The 26,515-nt window shown below is 35.8% G+C and overlaps 1 non-coding gene across 1 annotated transcript; it reads right to left on the reverse strand.

Annotated features, from left to right (window-relative positions):
- Nucleotides 1-24,177: 24,177 nt before the first annotated feature.
- Nucleotides 24,178-24,281, reverse strand: LOC115900140. The gene has a single exon (XR_004059818.1). It is a non-coding gene; the product is annotated as a U6 spliceosomal RNA (small nuclear RNA).
- Nucleotides 24,282-26,515: the final 2,234 nt, after the last annotated feature.

Raw genomic sequence — 26,515 nt, forward strand, 5'->3', positions numbered from 1 at the left:
GACAGCACTAGACAAGTTATTGAGACAGAAAGTCAACAACAACAACAACAAAACAATGGATTTAAAGTATACCCTAGAACAAATGGACTTATCAGATATTTAAAGAATATTATATTCAACAACTGTAGAATATACATTGTATTCGTCAGTACATGAAACATACTCCAAGACAGACCATATGATAGGCCACAAAACAAGTGTCAACAAATTGAAGAAAACTGGGCCAGGCGCGGTGGCTCACGCCTGTAATCCCCACACTTTGAGAGGCCGAGGCGGGTGGATCATGAGGTTAGGAGATCAAGACCATCCTGATGAACATGGTGAAACCCGATATCCACTAAAAATACAAAAAAAAAAAAAAAAATGGTTGGGCATGGTGGCGGGGGCCTGTGTTCCCGGCTACTCAGGAGGCTGAGGCAGGAGAATGGCATGAACCTGGAAGGCGGAACTGCACTGCACTCCAGCCTGGGCAACACAGCGAGACTCTGTCTCAAAAAAAAAAAAAAAAAAAAAAAAAAAAAAGAAAGAAAGAAAAGAAAACTGCAATTATGGCAAGTACTCTCTCAGACTACTGTGGAGTAAAATTGGAAATCAACTCTATGGTTTGAGAAACCCTCAAAACCATGCATATATATACTTACAAATTAAATAACCTGCTCCTGAATGATCATTGTGTCAACAATGAAATCAAAGAAGGAAATTCAAACACTCTTTGAAATGAACAATAATAGTGACACAACCTATCAAAACTTCTGGGATAAAGCAAAAGCAGTGCTAAAAGGGATGTTCATAGCATTAAACGTCTGCATCAAAAAGTCTGAAAGAGTACAAATAGACAATCTAAGGTCACACCTTGAGGAACTAGAGAAAAAAAAAAAAACCAGTAGAAGAAAAGAAATAACAAAGATCAGAGCAGAACTAAATGAAATAGAAACAAAAAAATAAAAAAGGTAAATGAAACAAAAAGCTGGTTATTTGAGACGATACACAAAATTGATAAACCATTAGGAAGATTAACCAAGAAGAGAGAATATCCAAATAACCTCAATTAGAAACGAAACGGGAGATATTACAATCAATACCACAGAAATACAAAAGGTCTTTCAAGGCTACTATAAACACATTCATGGCACAAACTACAAAACCTGGTTACATTCCTGGAAATACACAACTCCCCTAGATAAAACCAGAAAGAAACAGAAACTCTGAACAGACCAATAACAAGCTGTGAGATTGAAATAATAATAATTTAAAAAATGCCAACAGTACAAAGTCCAGGACCAGATGGATTCACAGCTGAATTGTGTCAGACATTCAAAGAATAATTGATACCAATTCTATTGAAACTATTCCAAAAGATAGAGAAAGAGGAAATCTTCTCTGAATCATTTTATGAAGTCACTATTACCCTAATACCAAGACCAGGAAAGGACATAACCAAAAAGGAAAACTGCAGGCCAACGTCTGTGATGAACATAGATGCAAAAATCCTCAACAAAATACTAGATAACTGGATCCAACAGTATATCAAAAAGATAATCTACAATGATCAAGTGGGTTCCATACTAGAGAATAAAGGATGGTTTAACATATGGAAGTCAATAAATGTGCTACACGACACAAAAATAATTAAAAACAAAAATCACATGATCATCTAAATAGACCAAGAAAATCATTTGATAAAATCCAGTGTCACTTTATGATTAAAACCCTCACCTAAATCGGCATACGAGGGACATTCCTTAAGGTCATAAAAGCTATCTATTACAAACCCACAGTCAATATTATACTGAGTGGGAAAAAGTTGAAAGCATTCCCCTAGAGAGCTGGAACAAGACAGGGATGTCCACTTTCACTACTTTTATTCAACATAGTACTGGAAATCCCAGCCAGAACAATCAGACAAGAAAAATAAATCAAGAGCATCCAAATTGGTGAAGAGGAAGGAAAATTGTTGCTGTTTGTTGATGATATGATCATAGATGTAGAAACCCTAAAGACTCATCCAAAAAGCTCCTAGATTTGATAAACTAAAGCAGTAAAGTTTCAGGTCACAAAATCAACGTATACAAATTGGTAGCACTGCTCTCCACTAATAACAACATAGCTGAGAATCAAATCAAGAACTCAACACCTTTTACAATAGCTGCAAAAAAAAATCTTACGAATATACATAACCAAAGAGGTGACAGACCTCTACAAAAGGAAATACAAATCACTGCTGAAAGAAATCATAGACGACACAAATGGAAACACATCCCATGATCATATGTGGGTAGAATCAATATTGTGAAAGTGACCATACTGCCAAAAACAATCTACAAATTCCATGTAATTCCCATCAAAATACCACCATCATTCTTCACAGAACTAGAAAAAAACAATGCTAAAATTCTTATGGAACCAAACAAGAGCCTGCATAGCCAAAGCAAGATGAAGCAAAAAGAACAAATCTGGGGGAATTATATTACCCGACCTCAAACTGTACTGTAAGACTATAGTCACCAAAATAGCATGGTAATAGTATAAAAATATGTACTTTGACCAATGGAACAGGATAGAGAACTCAGAAATAAAGCCAAATACTTATAGCCAACTGATCTTCAACAAAGCCAACGAAAACATAAAGTGGGGAAAGGACACCCTATTTAATAAATGGTGCTGGGATAACTGGCAAGCCACATGTAGAATAATAAAACTAGATCTTTGTCTCTTACCTTATACAAAAATCAACTCAAGATAGATCTAAGACTTAAATCTAGGACCTGAAACCATAAAAAACCTAGAGGATAAGATCAGAAAAACTCTTCTAGGCATTGACTTAGGCAAAGACTTAATGATCAAGAACCCAAAAGCAAATGCAACAGAAACAAAGATAAACAAATGAGAATTAAACTAAAAAGCTTCTGCACAGCAAAGAATTATTTGGCAGAAGAAACAGACAACCCACAGAATGGGAGAAAATATTTGCAAACTATGCATCCGACAAAGGACTAATAACCAGAATCTAGAAGGAACTCAAACAAACAAATCAAAAAGAAAAAAACAATCCCATCAAAAAGTGGGTTAAGGACATGAATACACAATTCTCAAAAGAATATATACAAATGGCCAACAAAGATATGAAAAAATACTCAACATCACTAGTTATCAGGAAAATGCAAATTGAAATCACTATGAGATACCATGTTATTCCTGCAAGAATTGCCATTATTTAAAAGTGAAAATAAATAAATAAATGTTGCAGTGGATATGGGAAAAAGGGAACACTGATACACTGCTGGTGGGAATGTAAATTGTATAACCTTGATGGAAAACAGTATGGAAATTCCTTAAAGACCTGAAAGTACATCTACCATTTGATCCAGCAATCCCACTACTACATATCTACCCAAAGGAAAATAAGTCATTATATAAAATAGACACTTACACACATGTGTTTATAACAGCAAAACCCACAATTGTCAAGATGTGAAACCAACCTAAGTAACCACTGACTAATGAGTAGATAAAGAATATATATATATATATATATATACACACACACACACACACACACACACCACACCATGATATATACGCACACACACACACACACCATGGAATACTACTCAGCCTATTAAAAGGATTGAAATGATGTCTTTTGCAGGAACTTGGGTGGAGCTGGAGGCCATCACTCTAAGTAAAGTAACACAGAAGTGAAAAATAAAAAACTATATGTTGGAAGCTAAGTTATGAGTACACAAAGGCATACAGAGTGATATAATGGGCTTTAGAGACTCAGAAGGAGAAGGATGGAAGTGGGGGCTAGGGATAAAAATCTACATATTAGTTCAATGTACACCACTTAGGTGATAGGTAGACTAAAATTTCAGAATTCACCATGAAAATAATTATATATATATATATATATATATATATATAACTGTATATAATTATACAGTTATAATTATATATATATGCATATATACATATTATTTTTAAAAATCTTTTTTTAATATAGAGGCAACAAGTTTATTAGGTATACCAAGAGACGTAGTATAGGCACTAAGCCTCCATTATTAAAAACAAAGGAATCATACTTCAAAAAACAATGTGTTTTCTTCAGGTTTCTGTAGGGAAAGAATAGAATTGGGTAAATGTTTTAAAAATCATGTAGGTTAGCACTTTGGAGGCCAAGGCCAGTGGATCACCTGAGGTAAGGAGTTTGAGACCAGCCTGGCCACATGGTAAAACCCCGTCTCTACTAAAAATAACAAAAATTAGCTGGGCGTGGTGGTGTGTGCCTATACTCCCAGTGACTCGGGAGGCTGAGGCGGGAGATTGCTTGAATCCAGGAGGCAGAGGTTGCAGTGAGCCGAGATGGTGCCATTGCACTGCAGCCTGGGTAACAAGAGCAAAACTCCATCTCAAAAAAAAAAAAAAAAAAGGTAGATTAATTAGATTCCATTTGTCAATTTTGGCTTTTGTTGCCATTGGTTTTGGTGTTATAATCATGAAATCTTTGACCATACCTATGTGCTGAATGGGATTGCCTAGGTTTTCTTCTAGGGTTTTTATGGTCTTAGGTCTTTAATCCATCTTGAGCTATTTTTTGTACAAGGTGTAAGGAAGGGATCCAGTTTCAGTTTTCTGCATATGGCTAGCCAGTTTTCCCAACACCATTTATTAAATAGGGAATCCTTTCCCCATTGCTTGTTGTTGCCAGGTTTGTCAAAAATCAGATGGGTGTAGATGTGTGGTGTTATTTCTGAGGCCTCTGTTCTGATCCCAACAGGCAACCTACAGAATGGGAGAAATTTTTACAATCTCTCCATCTGACAAAAGGCTAATATTCAGAATCTACAATGAACTTAAACAAATTTACAAGAAAAAAAAAAAACCCCATCAAAAAGTGGGCAAAGGATATGAAAAGACCATTCCCAAAGGAAAACATTTATGTGGCCAAAAAACATATTTAAAAAAGCTCATCATCACTCACCATCAGAGAAATGCAAATTAAAACCACAATGAGATACCATCTCACACCAGTTAGAAAGGCAATCATTAAAAAGCCAGAAAACAACAGATGCTGGAGAGGAGGTGGAGAAATAGGAATGCTTTTACACTGTTGGTGGGAGTATAAATTAGTTCAACCATTGTGGAAGACAGTGTGATGATTCCTCAAGGATCTAGAACCAGAAATACCATTTGACTCAGTAATTCCATTACTGGGTATCTACCCAAAGGATTATAAATCATGCTACTATAAAGACACATGCACACATATGTTTATTGAAGCACTATTCACAATAGCAAAGACTTTGAACCAACCCAAATGCTCATTAATGATAGACTGGATAAAGAAAATGTGGCACATATACACCATGGAATATTATGCAGCCATTAAAAAGGATGAGTTCTTGTCCTTTGCAGGGACATGGATGAAGCTGGAAACCATCATTCTCAGCAAACTAACACAGGAGCAGAAAACCAAACACCCATGTTCCCACTCATAAGTGGGAGTTGAACAATGAGAACACATGGACACAGGGAGGGGAACATCACACACTAGGGCCTGTCGGGGGTTGGGAGGCTAGTGGAGGGATAGCATTAGGAGAAATACCTAATGTAGGTGACGGGTTGATGGGTGCAGCAAATCACCATCGTACATGTATACCTATGTAACAAACCTGCACGTTCTGCACATGTATTCCAGAACTTAAAGTGTAATAAAAACTAAAGTCATGTAGAAAGTGACTGCTATGAAAGAAACAATATAACTTATAATTCAATGGTAATGTGATAGTAAATACATGGAAACAGAATTATAGAATTATAGCAGATTCTATATTCAGGTACAGTTACTCTTTTTACTTGCAAAAATGGTGTAACCAAAGGAAATATTTTCATACTATTTTTCTTAGTTTTTCATTTCCAAAGTCCCATTCCTAAATTACTATACTTACTGTACTAAAAATTCAAAACAAAAAAATGGCTATGTACCCAGAATATGAAAATTATCTGTAGATAAAATAGCTAGTTCATTAAGTAGTTATTCCAATCATTTCAACCAGTAATGAATGAAAATGCAATTAAAATTTAATTTGTTTTAATACCACCTTGCACTTCTTGGGCTGGAAAACACCATAAGGGAAGAAATTATATGTATCCTGTCTCCAGAATCTACAATATTATGCTATTGAAATACTCAATAAATATTTATTTAACAAAGGATATATTACAAACATTACAGATTTTAACTATTATGCTATTGAAATACTCAATAAATATTTATTTAACAAAGGATGTATTACAAGTACTATAGATTTTAACTACTTTCTCATTATGACACCTGTCTTATTTTTTTGTTATTTTGATATCCACACAAATAATTCTTCCAGCATCCTGGTTTCTTGATAACTTAACCTCCTTCCTTTTCTCCAAATATCTTGATCTCCATTATACCTTAGTTACCCACACCCATAGTCACACTCTTGAATGTGTTACTACCAATTACTGCACCCATTCCATAATCTCTGTTCTAAGCATATTGTTCTTTGACCTTTATCTCCTGTCTTTCTCTTAGCTCATTACTTGCACTAACACCTCACTCCTACTATTTTTCAACTCTCCATCCAGTACACACAACTTATTGATTCTACCATCAATACGCTGTCCCTTTTCACCCTCATGTCCTCACTTGCCAAGTGATACAGCTTAAAATTCATAGTCTATAACTATAATAACTCCCTTTGATATATAATTTTAACCCCCTCACTTTGATTTATTCTGGTAAAATTTAACTCTCTACTCACTCTTACAAAATGCAGCTGAACATGGCTGGAGTCAAATATACAGCATGCTTCATGTTCTTACTCTATAGAATCATAATCACTAGTCACAAAAGGATTTTCAGTATCGCCCCACAGCAATTGCATTACATTTACTAATCTGTTCACTCTCCCACTTTGCTAAGCGATTCTTTTATGCATTCTCCTCTCTCTTCATACAACACTGTCTCTCCTTTCTTTGCTCTCAGCTGATGACCTGGATTCCTATTTTCTTGAAAAAGTAGAGGAATAAGAAGAGAACTTTCACAGCCTCGCATTTAACTTTCACTTGCGTCTATGTTCTTTGACTATTCTTTAGGTCTTATTCAATTCACTACTATACTATACTAGATTCCATTCCCTTCTTATCTATGCAAGAACATTGCTTAAGTTATATTCTCATTTCTTTCCTTCTCCCTTCTCCTCCTATATCATCATATTTTTCTCTTTGTTTTGGATGATTTTATTAAAATATATACATTAATATGTTTAATCTTCCTATATTAGGAAAAAATGTTCTCACAATCTCATATTCCTCCTCTACCTACTAGCTTCTTTCTCTGCTTCCAGCAGAAATCTTGTGTGTGTGTGTGTGTGTGTGTGTGTGTATATATATATATATATATATATATATATATTTCTCATTCTTCTTTGAACTCACTCCAATTAGTTCTTTACTCCCAGCATGGTGAAGAAATGACCAGTGACCTCTGCACTAATTAATCCAATGACCAATTCTCAGCTTTCATTCTACTAGACCTATCACTAGTTTATTGCTTTATTCTTCCTGATATCGTTTTCATTTTACCTCTAGGTCAGTATATTTAAATTTGTTTCTTTTTGGTTTCTTTATTAGATTCTCCTTATCTTCCCAGTCTCCATAAGAGCTTCCCAGTAGAATATTCTGCATTATGAAAATGTTCAATAGTTCAATTCTCAAATATGGCAGTTATTAGCCAGATGTGGCTATCAAGACTTGAAAAGTAGCAATTGCACCATAGGAACTCAAATTTAAACCTTATTTTAATTAATTTAAATGTTAACTTTTAGTAGCCACATCTGACTAATGCCTGTCACAGCTCTGTACTATTCCAGTCATTAGGCCTTGGAGCTTCCTTACCCATACTTAGTCCCTTACAAATTGCATTAATTTTCACACCTTTTAAACATAGTCTAGATGTTGATAACCCCCAATTTACATTTCCAGCTTGGACCTCTCCCCTGACCTCCAAAACCCTGCCTATTAGCTTTTCCACTTGCATATCTAATAGGCATTATAGACTTAACAAACATATCCAAAACTGATTTCGTGGTTCTATAATCCTCTTCCCACTGTCTTCTCTATCTCTCAGTACACTGCAACATACCCCTCAAGATGCTTGGGCCAAGAACCCTAGAATTATCCTTGACATCTTTATTTTCTCATACCTTAATTACAATCCATCAGGACATCCTTTTGTTCTAGCAAAAATTAATAAGTATTCCCACACTTTTCACCACTCCCATCATCTCTGGCCTAGATTACTGCAATAATCTAATAACTGGTATTTGCTTAAGCCCTTGACCCTTCCCCACCATATATTCTTAACATAGCAGCCAGAGTAATCCTTAAACACAAATCGAATCCTATTACTCCTCTGATCAAAATCTCTCAATAGCTTTCAAAACACTTACAATAAAAGCCAATTTCTTTAAAATAGCTTTCAATGCTCCACACAATCTAGCCTTCCTGATACTTCTCTTATGCCTCACTACCCTCCTATTTACTCATTATAGTCCATCCATTCTGGCCTCCTTATTACTTTTCAAAAACATTAGGCAAAACCTTTCCATGGGGCCTTGCAGTTGTCATTTGCTCTGTCTAGAGTAATTTTTACACAGTCACCCTTATGACTCACCTTCAGGCCTTAGAGATGTCAATAAGACCTGATTGTCCAATCTATTTAATTTTCATCACTTTCTCTTTTCAAAGAATTATCTCCTTAATTTTTTTCCTATAACATTTACCATCACTGCTATATTCGTTTGCTTATTGTCCATCTTGCCTCTGGTATAATATAAGGTATAAATAGCATATATTACTTATATCATTTATATTACCTAATGAAGAGCTTGGCAGAAGGTAAATATAACTCTGATACTTGATGTATAAACAATTAAAATAATTAATCAATTGCTAATCAATGAAAACATACTTAACCAAAAGAATGGCATACAAAATTATTAGGGGAATGGTTTTTGTCTAATTAATAATCTACATTTGAGCTGACTCTTTTTCTTGGGCTAGAGTCATAGGAAATTAATTACCTATGTCCTGCCTTCTCTAGCAGTTGCTTGATCTACTGCACAGCTCTTTTTATGTTGGGAGCTGGTTAGCTAAAACCATTTTATTCATAATAGCCAATGCACAGGGCCTTGGATCTGAAGTACATCTGTAGAGGATGAACATTTAAACATATCACAGGAAAGAAAATGTGGTTAATGAGATCCCATAGATTTTACTGGAAAGATAAAGATTTCAACAAAATATTTTCCTCGTTTCTTATTGGTGACTTGGTTTATAACAAGAAACATATGGCTTCAAATCCACCACATGCTGCTAACTAGTTATATCTGAATGGATTATTTAATCTTCTGAGTCTGTTAGCCCTGGAAAACTGGATAATGACATCTAACTTCTGAGGTTGCTGTGGAATTAATGGCATCCTATTTATCATATAGGAGACATTCATAAATTATGCCTATTATTGTCTTAGTAGCAATGATATAATAGCTCTAAAGTAATCATTTCTTTCAAGAAGCAGTGCAGGGCTTGGAGTTACCAAGTTTATTTAATTCAGATAACAACTACTAAGTCCAAGTTCTCAAGTCAATTTCCAAACATGCCCATCATTTTTGCTTGATTTCCTGACCAACAATCAACATAACCCTGAGTGGCCAACCTGAAAATGTAAGCTAAGTAAGAGCCGTGATCAGAGTCAGATGGAGCGGAGGAATGTATCAAACCCAAGGCAATAGCAGCTCAGAGGTAAGCTACCAGCAATATCATAAAGCTGATTAGACTAGTTGCTTGGAGGAGGCTGGGAAGATTGCCCAGTTTTCTAGATACAAGACTAATGTCCACAGGCAAAAGAGAATAACAGATTAAAGGTAGACCTTCATAAGTGCAGCAGTGCCTAGGAAGCCCTAGTTACCGTGAGTGCTGAATCTGGTAGTAGAGTTGCCACAACCTGTGCCCGCATTGGGCGTTTCATTCAAACAGGGATCTCTGGTGAACGATTCAGAAGCTCTTGTTCTATAAATGAGAAGAACTCTAGAGGCTTATTTAGTTCCTCACTGTCAGTGACTCTTTTGACCTGATATACTTGCTGAGCATTTACTATGTATTAATGGATGTAACCCTCACCACGATGCCATGAGGTAGGTACCATGAGTATTTACACTTTACAAATGATTAAACTAAAGCAGAGAGTCAGTGGCTGGCTCAAGATAACACAACTTATTATGGCAGAATTAGTATTCGAACTCAGGCAGTCAGGTCCCTGGGTGAAGTAAATCTGACTCTTTCAGATTTTTAGAACAGACAGAAAAATAAGATAATTTGCCACTATGTTCAAGTAAAGAAAACTGAAATACAATGAGCATCAAAAATTTTTCAAAGTCACATTGTGTGTCTGAATTTGAAAACTGATTCCAATGTTAATGGAGAATATTTTGCCCAGAGAGTAAAACACCTTTAGAATTCCCGTCCCCATAAGGTTTTAGTGCTCTGCCTTACCTCGTCATTGAAGGAGAGATGTGGCACTGAGGGATCTAGATGGCGCATTTCTGCACACAGCAGTGCCTTCACGCACAGGGCCAGGCTGTCATATTTTTGGCTGCTGGCTGTAAGTTAGGAGTCACTGAAAGTGAAAGAATAAAATCATATTTAGATGTATCCTGGGAATGAGAAATAACCGCTCCTGCTTCTGTTACTCCATGACCATCTCCAGAATTTTTAGGTTTTGGGAGGTGTTTTTAAAAATGTCCCTCAGTTATTTTCCATTACAGAAAAAAGTAACTTCTTGGGCAATCATACCAAATTCCATATGATTTGTCTGAACATTTTTAGTCTGCTCAAGTGCATGTTCTAGGTATTTTCTTATTCTTCTCCTACTTGAAATGTTATTTTGAGGATCACTGAGCCAGAAAACATTTCCTGATTAAGCTCATTTGTTAACGTCTTCACTAATGTACCTTAAAATTCTATGATAATGAGTATCATCACTGTACTAAAGCTCAAACTCAATCCATTATCAACTTCTATCCTGCAAAAGTACAGGACATATTTTCATAAAGAGGGTGAGTTGATATGGTTGTTTCCAGATTCTGTGATATTCTAAATTCTCTTTAGTCATTCCATTTTTATATACTGAATACGTATTATGGATAAGATACTGAAATAGAGACTAGTGATACAGGAATAAATCAAAGTACAGAGATAGAAGCATGCCAGGAAGCAGATAATCACATTATGATAAAAATCACTGACTTGAAGAGCACACAGGAGAGCCTCCCTACTCAGATCCTGTGGAGCAAGTCAAGAAACATTTCCTGGAAGAGCTACTCTTTAACTTTTTATGGAAGTTTAAGCTATGTGTGGCTGTATAAGCTGACTTCATATTGATTTTATAGATACAAACTTAAAACAGGCAAAGGGACTTACAGTTTTCATGCCTGCCAAGGGACCAGTGATACTGAGCATATCATAAAATAATTTTTTGCCATGTAAGTAATAAAGACCAAAGCTATTCACCTAATTTTTCTATCATCTATGAAATATAATCTACTTATACATTTATATTTGTACAAAACCAGTTATTGAGTGTTTATGGAGTTTAAGTAACTAACGAACGAGGCAGATAGAAATATTCATAATATGTAGTTTCCATACTGAAGAAGTTTTCAGTTTAGTGGAAAGAGGTTTTAGAACAGAATAGATAGGAAAAAATAAGCCCCTAGTGTATTTCAGATGTTAACAGAATAGAAGGACCATGAAATGGGAAAACAAAGAGAAAAGAACAATGGGGAAAAACGAGTAGTAAGAAGACTTTCATGGTAGCAATTTCACTTATATACAAAGATCAGCATGATCTAATGAAGTTGAGTTATGGATGGAGGGTTCACATTATCATATTAAGAAGCCACAATTATCTAAGCACTGTAAAAATTAAAGGCAAGCAACCCTAGCATGCTGCAGAATCTACCAAGAAAATATTTCTGTTAATAAGACAAGCAGTGGAGCACTGAGATGAAATAGCAGTGGCAATAAGTGATGGATGGTATGAAATAGAGCATCTCTCAATGTAACGCGGATGGCTCATTGATTTTAACCAAGAGCAGTTTGAAACAGAAACCACATAAAGTGTATTAAGTAGTTTGGAAAACATTTATCATTTGAAAACAACTTCGCCATTACCATATATAGGAAAATGCAATTCCAGGATTAAAAAAAAAAAAAAAAAAAGTGGGATTTTTCAGGGGATACAGAAGTGAAATTATTAGGATTCATTAGGCTAATTAGAAGAATAAAAGCCATATTCCCATCAACTTCTATGTTCGTGTTTTTCCTGCACTCAAGAGCCTTTATTGTGGGTCTAAACCACATTAGAAAGTCGTTGTTTTCTGGAAACTAGTCTGTAATTCTGGAAATATAGTGTAACAGACAATATTTTTTATTTGTACAGTACATTAAAGCTTCCTTGATGCTCATGATAGCCATGACTGACATTATTTTTTAAAAGCCAAAGTATTATCAATTTTATCAGCCAGGTATAATACACTAATTCTCTCAAAAAGTATAATCCTCTCAATATGATTTGGGTCGTTATATAAATTAATCTTTAAAATATTTGTTCATTTTTATAAGTCAGCTTTAAAGAATCATTCCCTAGTTTTAGACTTACTATTCAGGACTTAACTATTGCAAGAGTCAGAAGACTGGTTGGGACTGACAATTTTTAAAACAGTATAGTCAGTCCTTGGTGAAATTAATTGCAATTGATGTAAGCAAGATTCTGCTTTCCTCATTTCAGTATGTTTGTTTCTCTCTTGCTCTGAGAGATACCAGCCCTAGATTAGAAAAGCTACTAATGTTAATAAAGCACAAAAAATGGTCTTCATGTAACAGGATTCCAGTGGTAACCCTAATTATAGAGTGGCTATGACATTTTGCAAAAAAAAAAAAAAAAAAAAAAAAAAGAAAAGAAAAGGTGCTGACATATTCAGATGTCAAAGTATCAAAGTATCCAGTTCTTAATTAAACAGGACTAAATTATTTTCTAAGAACCTATTGAATTGCATATGACTCACCATAGGTAATTTACTGGAAGGGATAAGGATGTAGAAGGAGCCAGAATAAGTAATCCTCACTTTATTCAAAACCCAGAGTTAATTTCCACCCTCTAAAGGACATACTATGTCACATACCTCAACTGAAAAAAAATTTTAACATAATAAGCATTGGGAACCTAAGAAATATTGGATGTTGCTGAAACACTTATACCGTTCTCTTTTTTTCTGGTTATTAAATTATTCTTTTGATTATAAACATTTGTAGTGTACATTGCTTTAAATTGCATACATTCACATACACATTCAAGCCAAGAATGCAAGAACATTAGATCTTGTGCATGACAGTACAAAAGACAAGTGTTTTTAAAAGCTTTTTAATTATCACTTATGATCTAGCTATCATTATGCCTTTCTTTTGCACATTCCTTTGTGCCACCTGAACAGAAATCTTCCCAGCTTTTCTATGTGTGCCACCCTTTCCTACTTGTTGGTTGCTTTGTGGTCTCAGTCTGACATTCCCTTTTCCATCTTTGACCTATACAAATTCTCTCTGCTCTTTACCACCCAGAACAATTCCATTTTATCTGTGGAGCTTTTGTCATAGCCTCTACCACAGTGAAAATATTTTTTAGAGAAAATAAGAATGATATACATAACAACTAGAAAATAGTACAAGACAACCTTTATTGCCACCTCTCCTGCAACATTTTCTGTTCCTCAATTAAAAAAAAAAAAAAAAAAAAAAGAGTCTGGGTGCTCCTGTATTGGGTACATATATATTTAGGATAGTTAGCTCTTCTTGTTGAACTGGTCCCTTCAGCAGTATATAATGCCCTTCTTTGTCTGTTTTGATCTTTGTAGGCTTAAAGTCTGTTGTGTCGAGACTAGGATTGCAATCCCTGCTTTTCTTTGTTTTCCATTTGCTTGCTACAAAGGAATGTGCACAAGAAACCAAGATGTATGTATGGAAAGGTAGGTTAAAGTAAGGTTGTGGAGGGTCTTGATTTCTATATTAAGAAGTATAAACTTATGGGCATGAAATAAAGTTTTAGAGGAAGAAATGGTATAATGCTTTAGTGAGGGATGAACAATAGCTTTGTGTTTAACTTCCTTGTTCCGAGAAGCTTAGCAAAAAACAAATTCAGGTGTTTTTTCCGCTGGAAATTCTATGAAGGTTCTACTTTATGTTCGCCATAGTAAGCCAAGTGTTCTAGAAGTTGTCTTCAAATAAATGTGTTAAAGTCCTTTAATTCTTACACAGCTAGTACCCCGTAAACAATCTGGTCATAAAAATTGCCCCTCAATCTGAAAATATATCATTTAATTCAACAGTGCCATTTCTATTTATTTTATCCAAACTAGTGTTTCTCAGTATGATCACAGGACTCCTGGAGGTCCCAAAGAGTTCTATAGGGAATAGATGAGGTGAAAACATTTTCATGATAATACTAAGATGTCATTTGCCTTTTGTTCTGTGTTGACACTTGCACTAATGGTAAAAAGCAATGATGCATGTAATAGATAGAATTGATGACATCTTAATCAGTAATTAAGTCATTGGCATCAAACTGTATTGGCAGTCATTGTATTCACATCCACAAAAGGGCAAGTTTTTTTTTCTTAATAATAACTTTTAAGAGGAAAAAATGCTCTTGACAAAAAAGTTTGAAAGCATGAATGCAAAAAAAATAATTATGTGAGTGTAGAAAGTAAGAACAAAAAGAGAAAAGAAAACAATCTGAACATCCACCCATAAAGGCTTCATTACAAAAATTATGACATGCCCAAATAACAGAACACTGGATTCACTTCAAAGGGTGAAGAATTTCTGAGTACAGATGTTTAAATGTGTTCACAATATATGTTAATTGCAAAATCACAGACCAAAGAACAATATATGCAGTACAATGATGATTATCCATATATGTATGTAAAATTATACATATAAATATTTGAAAATCAAAAGGTATCTGATTATATTAATGAATTACATGTAGAAAATAATTGTATTCACTTCCATTTGGGTTTTTCTGGTGTGTTTTTTAAACTTTTTCAACTTTAATTTTAGGTTTTGGGGTACATGTGCAGGTTTGTTACATAGGTAAATTCCATGTTGCAGGGGTTTGGTGCACAGATTTTTTTCACCCAGAAACATAGTACCTGATAGGCAGTTTTTCAGCCCTCAGTCTCCTTCCACCCTCCACATGCAAGTAATCCCTGATGCCGTTGTTCCCTTCTTTGTGCCCATATGTATTCAATATTTAGCTTCCATTTAAAAGTGAGAACATGCAGTATTTGGTATTCTCTTCTTGTGCTACTTCACTTAGGATAATGCCTGCAGCTCCATCTACGTTACTGCAAAGGACATGATTTAATTCTATAAAAAAATTTTAAATGGATATAACAATTTAAATAAGAATGCCCATCACAGTGCTATTTATTATTGTGAAAAATTGCAAAAGTAATTATATTTTATAACATAAATTATGGTATATCTGTCTATTCAAGGAAATACTGTACAACTATTAAATGAGGTTATAGAAGGATACATTGTCAAAAGGAAAGGTGTTTATAATTCATGGTTTAATAAAGACATTAAAATAGAACATATTTCTGAAAAAAACATATACATATATAAATATTAATAGCTTTATGTCTGCTTAGTTGTGTTGTCTGTGATTTTTATTTTCTTATTGTTTATCTACTTTCTGATTTTTTTACTTAGCAGTAATATTTGTTAATTTGTAAGTGGTCCTATATTACCAAATACCAAATTGAATAACACTTCAGAAGAATAAGAAATGTTCTGAGAATAATATAGAATATTGTGTTTTGGTTGTGGGAAGATTTAAGATATTATCTTATTTTTATTTCATTGTCATTATATTTCTGCTGTATATAGTTACCATATAGTTTCACATGTATTGTTTAATCCTCAAAACTCCTCTCCATGTGTAGAAATACCTGTGTGGAGCAGGTATTTTTATCAGTATTTTAGATATAAGAAAATTGGGCCTGTGTTTTATATTATGATTTGCCTTCTGTCACTAGGCATGTAGGTTATTACATATGCTGCCTCCAAATTCAGGGCTCTTTCTAACACATCATGATGTTTAAAAGGAAATCTGTTCATATGACATTTGAGAAAGAAGATATTCCATCTGATTATTATTATTACTCATAGGTGCTGAAAATTGCACATAGGCTTTTTTTAGCGAAAGAATTTTAACTTTTATTTTAGATGCAGGAGTACGTGTTCAGGTTATATAGCTAAACTTGTGTCCTGAGGCTTTGGTGTACAGATTAGTTCATCACCCATGTACTAAGTTTAGTACCAGATAGTTTTTCTTTCTGATTCTCTCCTTCCTCCCATCCTCCACCCTCAAATAGGTCCCAGTGTCTGTTGTTCCCTTTTTTGTGTCACTATGTCATTATTTAGCTCCCATTTGTAAGTGAGAACATGTGATATTTGGTTTCTGTTCCTGTGTTCATTTACTAAGGAAAATGGCCTCTAGCTTCATCTATGTGCCATTGCTTTTGGTGTTTTAGTCATGAAGTCTTTGCCCATGCCTATGTCTTAAATGGTATTCCCTAGGTTTTCTTCTAGGATTTTTATGTTTTTAGGTCTTATATTTAAGACTTTAATCCATCTTGGGTTAGTTTTATATAAAGTGTAAGGAAGGGACCTAGTTTCAGCTTTCCACATATGACTAGCCAATTTTCCCAAGACCATTTATTAAATAGGGAATCCTTTCCCCATTTGCTTGTTTTTGTCAGGTTTGTCAACGATCAGATGGTTGTAGATGTATGGTGTTATTCCTGAGCCCTCTATTCTGTTCCATTGGTCTATATATCTGTTTTGGTACCACTACCGTGCTGTTTTGGTTACTGTAGCCTTGTAGTATAGTTTGAAGTCAGGTAGCGTGATGTCTCCAGCTTTGTTCTTTTTGTTTAGGATTGTCTTGGCTATATGCGCTCTTTTTTGCTTCCATATGAAATTTCAAGTAGTTTTTTTTTTTTTTTTTTTTTTTTTTTTTCCAATTATGTGAAGAAAGTCATTGGTAGCTTGATGGGGATAGCATTGAATCTGTAAATTAACTTGGGCAGTATGGCCATTTTCATGATATTGATTCTTCCTATCAATGAGCATGGAATGTTCTTCCATTTGTTTGTGTCCTCTTTTATTTCATTGAGTAGTCGTTTGTAGTTCTCCTTGAAGAGGTCCTTCACATCCCTTGTAAGTTGTGTTCCTAGGTATTTTATTCTGTATGTAGTAATTGTGAATGGGAGTTCACTCATGATTTGGCTGTCTGTTATTTGTGTATAGGAATGCTTGTGATTTTTGCACATTGATTTTGTATCTTGAGACTTTACTGAAGTTGCTTATCAGCTTAAGGAGATTTTGGGCTGAAACAATGGGGTTTTCTAAATATACAATCATGTCATCTGCAAACAGAGACAATTTGACTTCCTCTTTTCCTAATTGAATACCCTTTATTTTCTTTCTCTTGCCTGATTGTCCTGGCCAGAACTTCCCATACTACATTGAATAGGAGTGGTGAGAGATGGCATCCTTGTCTTATGCCAGTTTTCAAAGGGAATGCTTCCAGTTTTTGCCCATTTAGCATGATATTGACTGTGGATTTGTCATAAACAGCTCTTATTATTTTGAGATACATTCCATCAATACCTAGTTTATAGAGAATATTTAGCATGAAGCATTGTTGAATTTTGTCAAAGGCCTTTTCTGCTTCTTTTGAGATAATCATGTGGTTTTTGTCGTTGGTTCTGTTTATGTGATGGGTTATATTTATTGATTTGCATATGTTGAACCAGTCTTGCATCCCATGGATGAAGCTGACTTGATGGTGTTGGATAAACTTTTTGATGTGCTGCTGGATTTGGTTTGCCAGTATTTTATTGAGGATTTTTGCATCGATGTTCATCAGGGATATTGGTCTAACATTCTCTTTTTTTGTTGTCTCTCTGTCAGGCTTTGGTATCAGGATGATGCTGGCCTCATAAAATGACTTAAGGAGGATTCCTTCTTTTTCTATTGATTGGAATAGTTTCAGAAGGCATGGTACCAGCTCCTCTTTGTTCCTCTGGTAGAATTCGGCTGCAAATCCATCTGGTCCTGGACTTTTCTTGCTAGGTAGGCTATTAATTATTGCCTCAATTTCAGAACCTGTTATTGGTCTACTCAGAGATTCAACTTCTTCCTGGTTTAGTCTTGGGAGGGTACATGTGTCCAGGAGTGTATCCATTTCTTCTAGATTTTCTAGTTGATTTGCATAGAGGTGTTTACAGTATTCTCTGATGGTAGTTTGTATTTCTGTGGGATTGGTTGTAATATCCCCTTTATCATTTTTTATTGTATCTATTTGATTCTTCTCTCTTTTCTTCTTTATTAGTCTTGCTAGTGGTCTATCTATTTTCTTGATCTTTCCAAAAAACCAGCTCTTGGATTCATTGATTTTTTGAAGGGTGTTTTGTGTCTCTATCTCCTTTAGTTCTTCTCTTATCCTAGTTATTTCTTGTCTTCTGCTAGCTTTTGAATGTGTTTGCTCTTGCTTCTCTAGTTCTTTTAATTGTGATGTTAGGGTGTTGATTTTAGATCTTTCTTGCTTTCTCTTGTGGGCACTTAGTACTATAAATTTCCCTCTACACACTGCTTTAAATGTGTCTCAGAGATTCTGGTATATTGTATCTTTGTTCCCATTTGTTTCAAAGAACATCTTTTTTTCTGCCTTCATTTTGTTATTTACCCAGTAGGAGGCATGTTGTTCCGTTTCCATGTAGTTCTGCGGTATTGAGTGAGTTTCTTAATCCTGAGTTCTAATTTGATAGCACTGTGGTCTGAGAGACAGTTTGTTGTGATTTCTGTTCTTTTACATTTGCTGAGTAGTGTATCAATTCCAATGATGTGGTCAATTTTAGAATAAGTGCAATGTGGTGCTGAGAATAACGTATATTCTGTTGATTTGGGGTGGAGAGTTCTGTAGATGTCTATTAGGTCCACTTGATCCAGAACGGAGTTCAAGTCCTGGATATTCTTATTAATTTTCTCTCTCATTGATCTGTCTAATATTGACAATGGAATGTTAAAGTCTCCCATTATTATTGTGTGGGAATCTAAGTCTCTTTGTAAGTCTCTAAGAACTTGCTTTATGAATCTGGGTGCTCTTGCATTGGGTGCACATATATTTAGGATAGTTAGATCTTCTTGTTGCAATGATCCCTTTACCATTATATAATGGCTTTCATTGTCTCTTTTGATCTTTGTTGGTTTAAAGTCTGTTTTATCAGAGACCAGGATTACATCCCCTGGTTTTTTTGTATGTGTGCTTTCCATTTGCTATGTAGATCTTCTTCCATCTCTTTATTTTGAGCCTATGTGTGTCTTTGCTCGTGAGATGGGTCTCCTGAATACAGCACACCGATGAGTCTTGACTCTTTATCCAATTTGCCAGTATGTGTCTTTTAATTGGGGCATTTAGCCCCTATACATTTAAAGTTAATATTTTTATGTATGAATTTGATCGTGTCATTATGATGCTAGTTGGTTATTTCACCCATTAATTGATGCAGTTTCTTCATAGTGTCAATGATCTTTACACTTTTGCATGTTTTTGCAGTGGCTGGTACCAGTTTTTCCCTTCCATGTTTAGTGCTTCCTTCAGGAGATCTTGTGAGGCAGGCCTGGTGGTGACAGAATCTCTCAGTATTTGCTTGTCTGTAAAGGATTTTATTTCTCCTTCACTTATGAAGTTTAGTTTGACTGGATATGAAATTCTGGGTTGAAAATTCTTCTCTTTAAGAATGTTGAATATTGGCCCCCACTCTCTTCTGGCTTGTAGGGTTTCGGACAAGAGATCTGCTGTTAGTCTGATGGGCTTCCCTTTGTGGGTAACCCGACCTTTCTCTCTGGCTGCCCTTAACCTTTTTTTCCCTTCATTTCAACCTTGTTGAATCTGACAATTATGTGTCTTGGGGTTGCCCTTCTCGAGGAGTATCTTTGTGGTGTTCTCTGTATTTCCTGAATTTGGATGTTGGCCTGCCTTGCTAGGTTGGGGAAGTTCTCCTGGATAATATCCTGAAGAGTGTTTTCTAACTTGGTTCCATTCTCCCCGTCACTTTCAAGTACATGAATCAAACATAGATTTGTTCTTTTCACCTAGTTCCACATTTCTTGGAGGCTTGGTTCATTTCTTTTCACTCTCTTTTCTCTAATCTTGTTTCTCACTTTATTTCATTAATTTGATCTTCAATCACTGATATCCTTTCTTCTGCTTGATCTAATGGGCTATTGAAGCTTGTGTATGCTTCACGAAGTTCTCATTCTGTGGTTTTCAGCTCCATCAGGTCATTTAAGCTTTTCTCTACACTGGTGTTTCTAGTTAGCCATTCGTCTAACCTTTTTTCAAGGTTTTTAGCTTCCTTGCAATGGGTCAGAAAATGCTCCTTTAGCTTGGAGAAGTTTGTTATTACCAACCTTCTGAAACCTACTTCTGTCAACTCATCAAACTCATTCTCTGTTCAGTTTTGTTCCCTTGCTGGTGATAAGTTGTGTTCTTTTGGAGGAGAAGAGATGTTCTGATTTTTGGAATTTCAGCCTTTCTGCTCTGGTTTCTACCCATCTTTGTGGTTTTATCTACCTTTGGTCTTTGATGTTGGTGACCTACAGATGGGGTTTTGGTGTGGATGTCCTTTTTGTTGATGTTGATGCTATTGCTTTGTTTGCTAGTTTTCCTTCTAACAGACAAACCTCTCAGCTGCAGATCTGTTGGAGTTTGCCAGAGTTCCACTCCAAACCCTGTTTGCCTGGGTATCACCAACAGAGGCTGCAGAACAGCAAATATTGATGCCTGGTCCTTCCTCTGGAAGCTTCATACCAGAGGGGCACCTGCCTACATAAGGTGTCCATCGGCCCCTACTGGGAGGTGTCTCCCAGTCAGGCTACATGGGGGTCAGGGACCCACTTGAAGGGGCAGGCTGTCTGTTACCGGAGCTCAAATGCCATGATGAGAGAACCACTGCTCTCTTCAGAACTGTCAAGCAGGGTTGCTGACGTCTACAGAGGCTGTCTGCTGTCTTTTGTTCAGATATGCCCTGCCCCCAGAAGTGGAATCTAGAGAGGCAGTAGGCCTTGCTGAGCTGCAGTGGGCTCTGCCAAGTTCGAGCTTCCCTGCCACTTCATTTACACTGTGAGCATAGAACGGCCTATACAAGCCTCAGCAACGGTGGACACTGCTCCCCCTGCCAAGGTCCAGCTTCCCAGGTTGAACTCAGACTGCTGCACTAGCAGTGAGCAACGCTCCATGGGCATGGGACCTGCTGAGCCAGGCACGGGAGGGAATCTCCTGGTCTGCCAGTTGCAAAAACCATGGGAGTATTTGGGCAGGAGTGTACTGTTCCTCCAGGTACAGTCACTCATGGCTTCCCTTGGCTAGGAAAGGGAAATCCTAGCCCTTGCACTTCCCAGGTGAGGTGATGCCACACCCTGCTTCGGCTTGCCCTCCATGGACTGCACCCAGTGTCCAACCAGTGCCAATGAGATGAACCAGGTACCTCAGTTGGAAATGCAGAAATCACCCATCTTCTGCATTGATCTTGCTGGGAGCTGTAGACTGGATCTGTTCCTATTCAGCCATCTTGGAAACACCAACCCCACATTATTAATATTTTCAAAACACCAACTTCTAGTTTTGCTGATCTTTTGAATGTTTTTTTGTGTCTCAATCATCTTCAGTTCAACTCTGATTTTGTTTCTTTTCTGTCTCCTGCTAGCTTTGTGGTTGGTTTGCTCTTGCTTCTCTGGTTCTTTTAGTTGTGATGGTAGGTCATTAATTGGAGATCTTCCTAACTTTTTGATGTGGGCATTTAGTGCTATAAATTTCCCTCTTAACACTGCCTTATTTGTGTTCCAGTGGTTCTGATACATTTTATCTTCGTCTTGATTAGTTTCAAATAACTTCTTGATTTCTGCCTTAATTTCATTATTTACCCAAAAGTTATTCAGGAGCAGGTTGTTAATTTCTATCTAATTGTATGGTTTGGAGGTCATTTTCTTAGTCTTGATTTCTATTTTTTTTTTTTTTTTTTTTTGGACTGTGGTCTGAAAGTGTGATTGATATAATTTTGTGGAGTTTTATGCATTTTCTGAGCATTGTTTTATGATCAATCACATGGTCAGTTTTAGAGTATGCGCCATGTGGCAATAAGAAGAAGGTATATTCTGTTGTTTAGGGGTGGAGATTTTTGTAAATGTCTGTTAGATCCATTTGTTCCAGTGTTGAGTTGAAGTACTGAATATCTTTGTTAATTTTCTGATTCAATGATCTGTCTAATACTGTCAGTGGTGTGTTGAAGTTTCCCACTATTTTTGTGTGGTAGTCTAATTCTTTTTGTAGGCCTCTACGAACTTGCTTTATGAATCTGGTTGCTCTTGTGTTGGGTGCATGTATACTCAAGATATACTTAAGATATACTTAAGACCTAACCTAAGATGGTTAGGTCTTCTTGTTCAATTGAACCTTTTACCATTATGTAATGCCCTTTCATGTCTTTTTTGATCTTTGTTGGTCTAAAGTCTGTTTTGTCTGAAATTAGGATTGCTACTTCTGCTTTTTTTCTGATTTCCATTTGCTTGATAAATTTTCCTCCATCTGTTTTTCCTTTTGAGTCTATAGGTGTCATTGCATGTGAGATGGGTCTCTTGAAGACAGCATACCATTGAGTCTTGCTTTTTTATCCAGCTTACCACTCTGTGCCTTTTAATTGGGGCATTTAGCCCACTTACATTCAAGGTTAGTTTGGTGTGGATTTTATCCTCTTATTTTGTTGTTAGCTGGTTATTATGCAGGTTTGTTTATATGGTTGTTTTATAGTGTCACTGGTCTGTGTACTTAAGTATGTGTGGTTTTTTTTAGTCTGGTAATTGTCTTTTCTTTGAATATTTAGTGCCTCTTTCAAAAACTCTTGTAAGATAGGTCTGGTGGTAATAAATTCCTTTAGCATTTGCCTGTCTGAAAAGGATCTTATCACTCCTTCACTTAGGAAGCTTAGTTTGGCTGGATATGAAATTCCTGATTGGAGTTTGTTTTTTCTCTAAGAATGTTGAATAGCACCCCCCTCCCCTGCCCCCATTTCTTCTGGCTTGTAGGGTTCCTGCTGAAAGGTCCACTGTTCATTTGATGGAAATCTACTTGTAAGTGATCTGCCCTTTCTCCCTAGCTGCCTTTAACATTCTTTCTTTCATTTCAACTTTGGAAAATCAGATAATTATATGTCTTGGGGGTGATCTTGTGTAGAATCTTTCAGGGATTCTCTGTATTTCTTGAATTTGATTGATGACCACTATAGAGAGGTTGGGGAAGTTATCATGGACAATATCCTAAAATATATGTTTCAAGTTGCTTACTTTCTCCCCATCTTTTTCAGGGATGCCACTGGTTCATATATTTGCCCTTCTTACATAATTCCATACTTATCAGATATTTTATTCATTCCTTTTTATTCTTTTCACTTTATTTTTGCCTGATTGTATTATTTCAGAGTACTAGTTTTCAAGCTCTGAGATTATTTCCTCAGCTTGGTCTATTTTGCCATTAATATTTGTGATTGCACTGTGAAATACTTGTGGTGTGTTTTTTCAGCAATACTAGGACAGTTAGGTTTTCTCTTATACTGGCTATTTCATCAGTCAGCTCCTGTATCATTTTATTATATTCTTAGTTTCCTTGGATTGGGTTTTGTCATGCTCCTGAATCTGACGATCTTCATTCCTATCCATATTGTGAATTCTATTTCAATCATTTCAGCCATCTCAGCCCTGTTAAGAAGCACTGCTTGAGAAGTAGTGTGGTCAGTTGGATGACATAAGACAATGGAGATTTGAGTTGCCAATGTTCTTGTGTTGGTTCTTTCTCATCTCTGTTTGGGTGTTTCTCTAACCATGGTGTAGAGTAAGTACAGTCAGTAAACTTCTTTTCTGGATGTTTTCACAGGACCCAGGCACTGTCCAGGATCTAATAGTATGGAACATTTCACAGATTTGTGTGAAATCCTTTTGCAGGAGGCCATACTCTTCTTCTCTGTGTCATTCCCATTTTAGTATAATTGCAGCTCATACAAGCACTATAGACTTTCATTTTCTTGAATTTTTACATTTAACTTGGTCAATTAATAAAAATATGTGTAATTAACAAAGTAATGTAGCGATTTGTTTAGCAGAAGAAAGAATCCCTTGAGTACAAATCAAGCCTCATCTTGTAATTATTCATTCAACCTGATTAAATCCATGGAGTAGCCTATTTTGCTTTTACTTATGTAGTTCTTTAAGCTGCTCCTCACAGTTGGATAAAGTTTTTAAAGCAGTTCAGCTCTTCATTTTATCTCAAGTGCCTTCTCATTAATACCCACAGAGGGACAAGACAATAATGTTAAAACACCCAGACGGAAGAAGAAGTTCAAGAGATAATTACATCCACAACATCTCCTCTTGACTAGTGACTTTATTTCACAAAATTACAGTTTTGGAAGAGTGCTAGAGGATATCATGGTAAGCCTTAAAAATCTGTCATAAGTGGTCTCCATATCCCTCTAAAAATCTCCATTAAACAAAAAGGAATGTCTTTTCTCCCAAGATGACTCATTCTAATTTCTGACATCCACAAATATTATTTATTTTGTACTGAGGCAATTATCTACTTCCTTTTGGCATCTACACATTAGTCTATTTTTAGTCTGTTTCCTTCTTTGAATACCCCCTAAAATTTGCTTTCCTTAGCTGCAGCCATTTTCTCCAATGCCTCAATCTCTCCCTTTCATTTGAAGCACTGCAGGCTTACTTTTTGTTAAAATTGATTTCAGTCATTAGGCTTCCCTACAATTACTCCTCAACAAGGGCCACCCTAACTTTCTTAGAAACAAAATTTGAAAGCAGCTAATTCTGAGAAGGCTCATGGATAAAATCAGCAGTGAGAAAACCAGCTGCCCATGGCAGGAGGAATCCAGCCACCCTGTTGCTCTAGCATAGGTCTCGGCTTTAACAGGAAATCAAAATGTCTCCTGGGAAAGTATGAAGAAAAATTTATTTCACTACCACAATGTTGTCACTTTTGCCATGAAGCAAAAAATAAAAAGAAAAGTTAGGTTTGCATAGCTGCAACCCAAACTGAAAGTTAGAATAAAATGGATTATATTTTTCCAAAGTATAAAACATGTCTTTCTCTCTTGACCCACTCACACATTTTGGAATTTATTCCAAGAAGATAATCTAAAATATCTCCCAAAGATTTGCACAGCAAGTTGTTCACCATTGTTACTTATAAAAGTAAAATCATGGGAAATAAACTAAATGTCTCTAATTTGGTAATGCTTGAAAGTTATCAAAATCTATATACAAGATATCTAAAATAGACTCATAAAAGCAGAGATTAGAATGGTGGTTAGCAAGTCACAGGGAGAGGAGGAAGTAGGGAGTTACTCAATGGGTATAAAAATTCAGTTATGCAAGATGAAACTGGACATTAGTTATATTAAGTTATCCCCAAATTCCTGAGTATAAACTGAAAATATAAAACAATAATATATAATTATTTCATAAATAGCTATGTATAAACATCTTGGCAAAATGTATATAACCATGCACTCCAGCCTGGGTGACAAGAGAGAAACTCCATCTCAAAAATAAATAAATAAACCACTACATACTGTATCAAGCAGGAACTGCATGGTTATATACATTTTGCCAAGATGTTTATATATAGCTATTTAAGAAATAATTATATATTATGGTTTTATATTTTCAGTTTATACTCAGGAATTTGGGGGTAACTTAGCAAAAGAAACTATCAGCAGTGTAAAATAGGCAACCTACAGAATGGGAGAAAATTTTTGCAATCTACTCATCTGACAAAGGGCTAACATCCAGAATCTACAAAGAACTCAAACAAATTTATAAGAAAAAAACAGACAACCCCATCAAAAAGTGGGCAAAGGATATGAACAGACCTTTCTCAGAGAAGACATTTATGCAGCCAACAAGCACATGAAACAATGCTCAGCATCACTGACCATCAGAGAAATACAAATCAAAACCACAGTGAGATACCATCTCACACCAGTTAGAATGGTGATCATTAAAAAGTCAGGAAACAACAGGTGCTGGAGAGGATGTGGAGAAATAGGAACACTTTTACACTGTTGGTGGGACTGTAAACTGGTTCAACCATTGTGGAAGACAGTGTGGCGATTCCTCAAGGATCTAGAACTAGAAATACCATTTGACCCAGCCATCCCATTATAACCCAAATGATTATAAATCATGCTGCTGTAAGGACACATGCACACATGTTTATAGAGAC

The sequence above is a fragment of the Rhinopithecus roxellana genome, chromosome 10 (genome assembly GCF_007565055.1).
Source record: "Rhinopithecus roxellana isolate Shanxi Qingling chromosome 10, ASM756505v1, whole genome shotgun sequence".
NCBI classification, from domain to species: Eukaryota; Metazoa; Chordata; class Mammalia; order Primates; family Cercopithecidae; genus Rhinopithecus; species Rhinopithecus roxellana.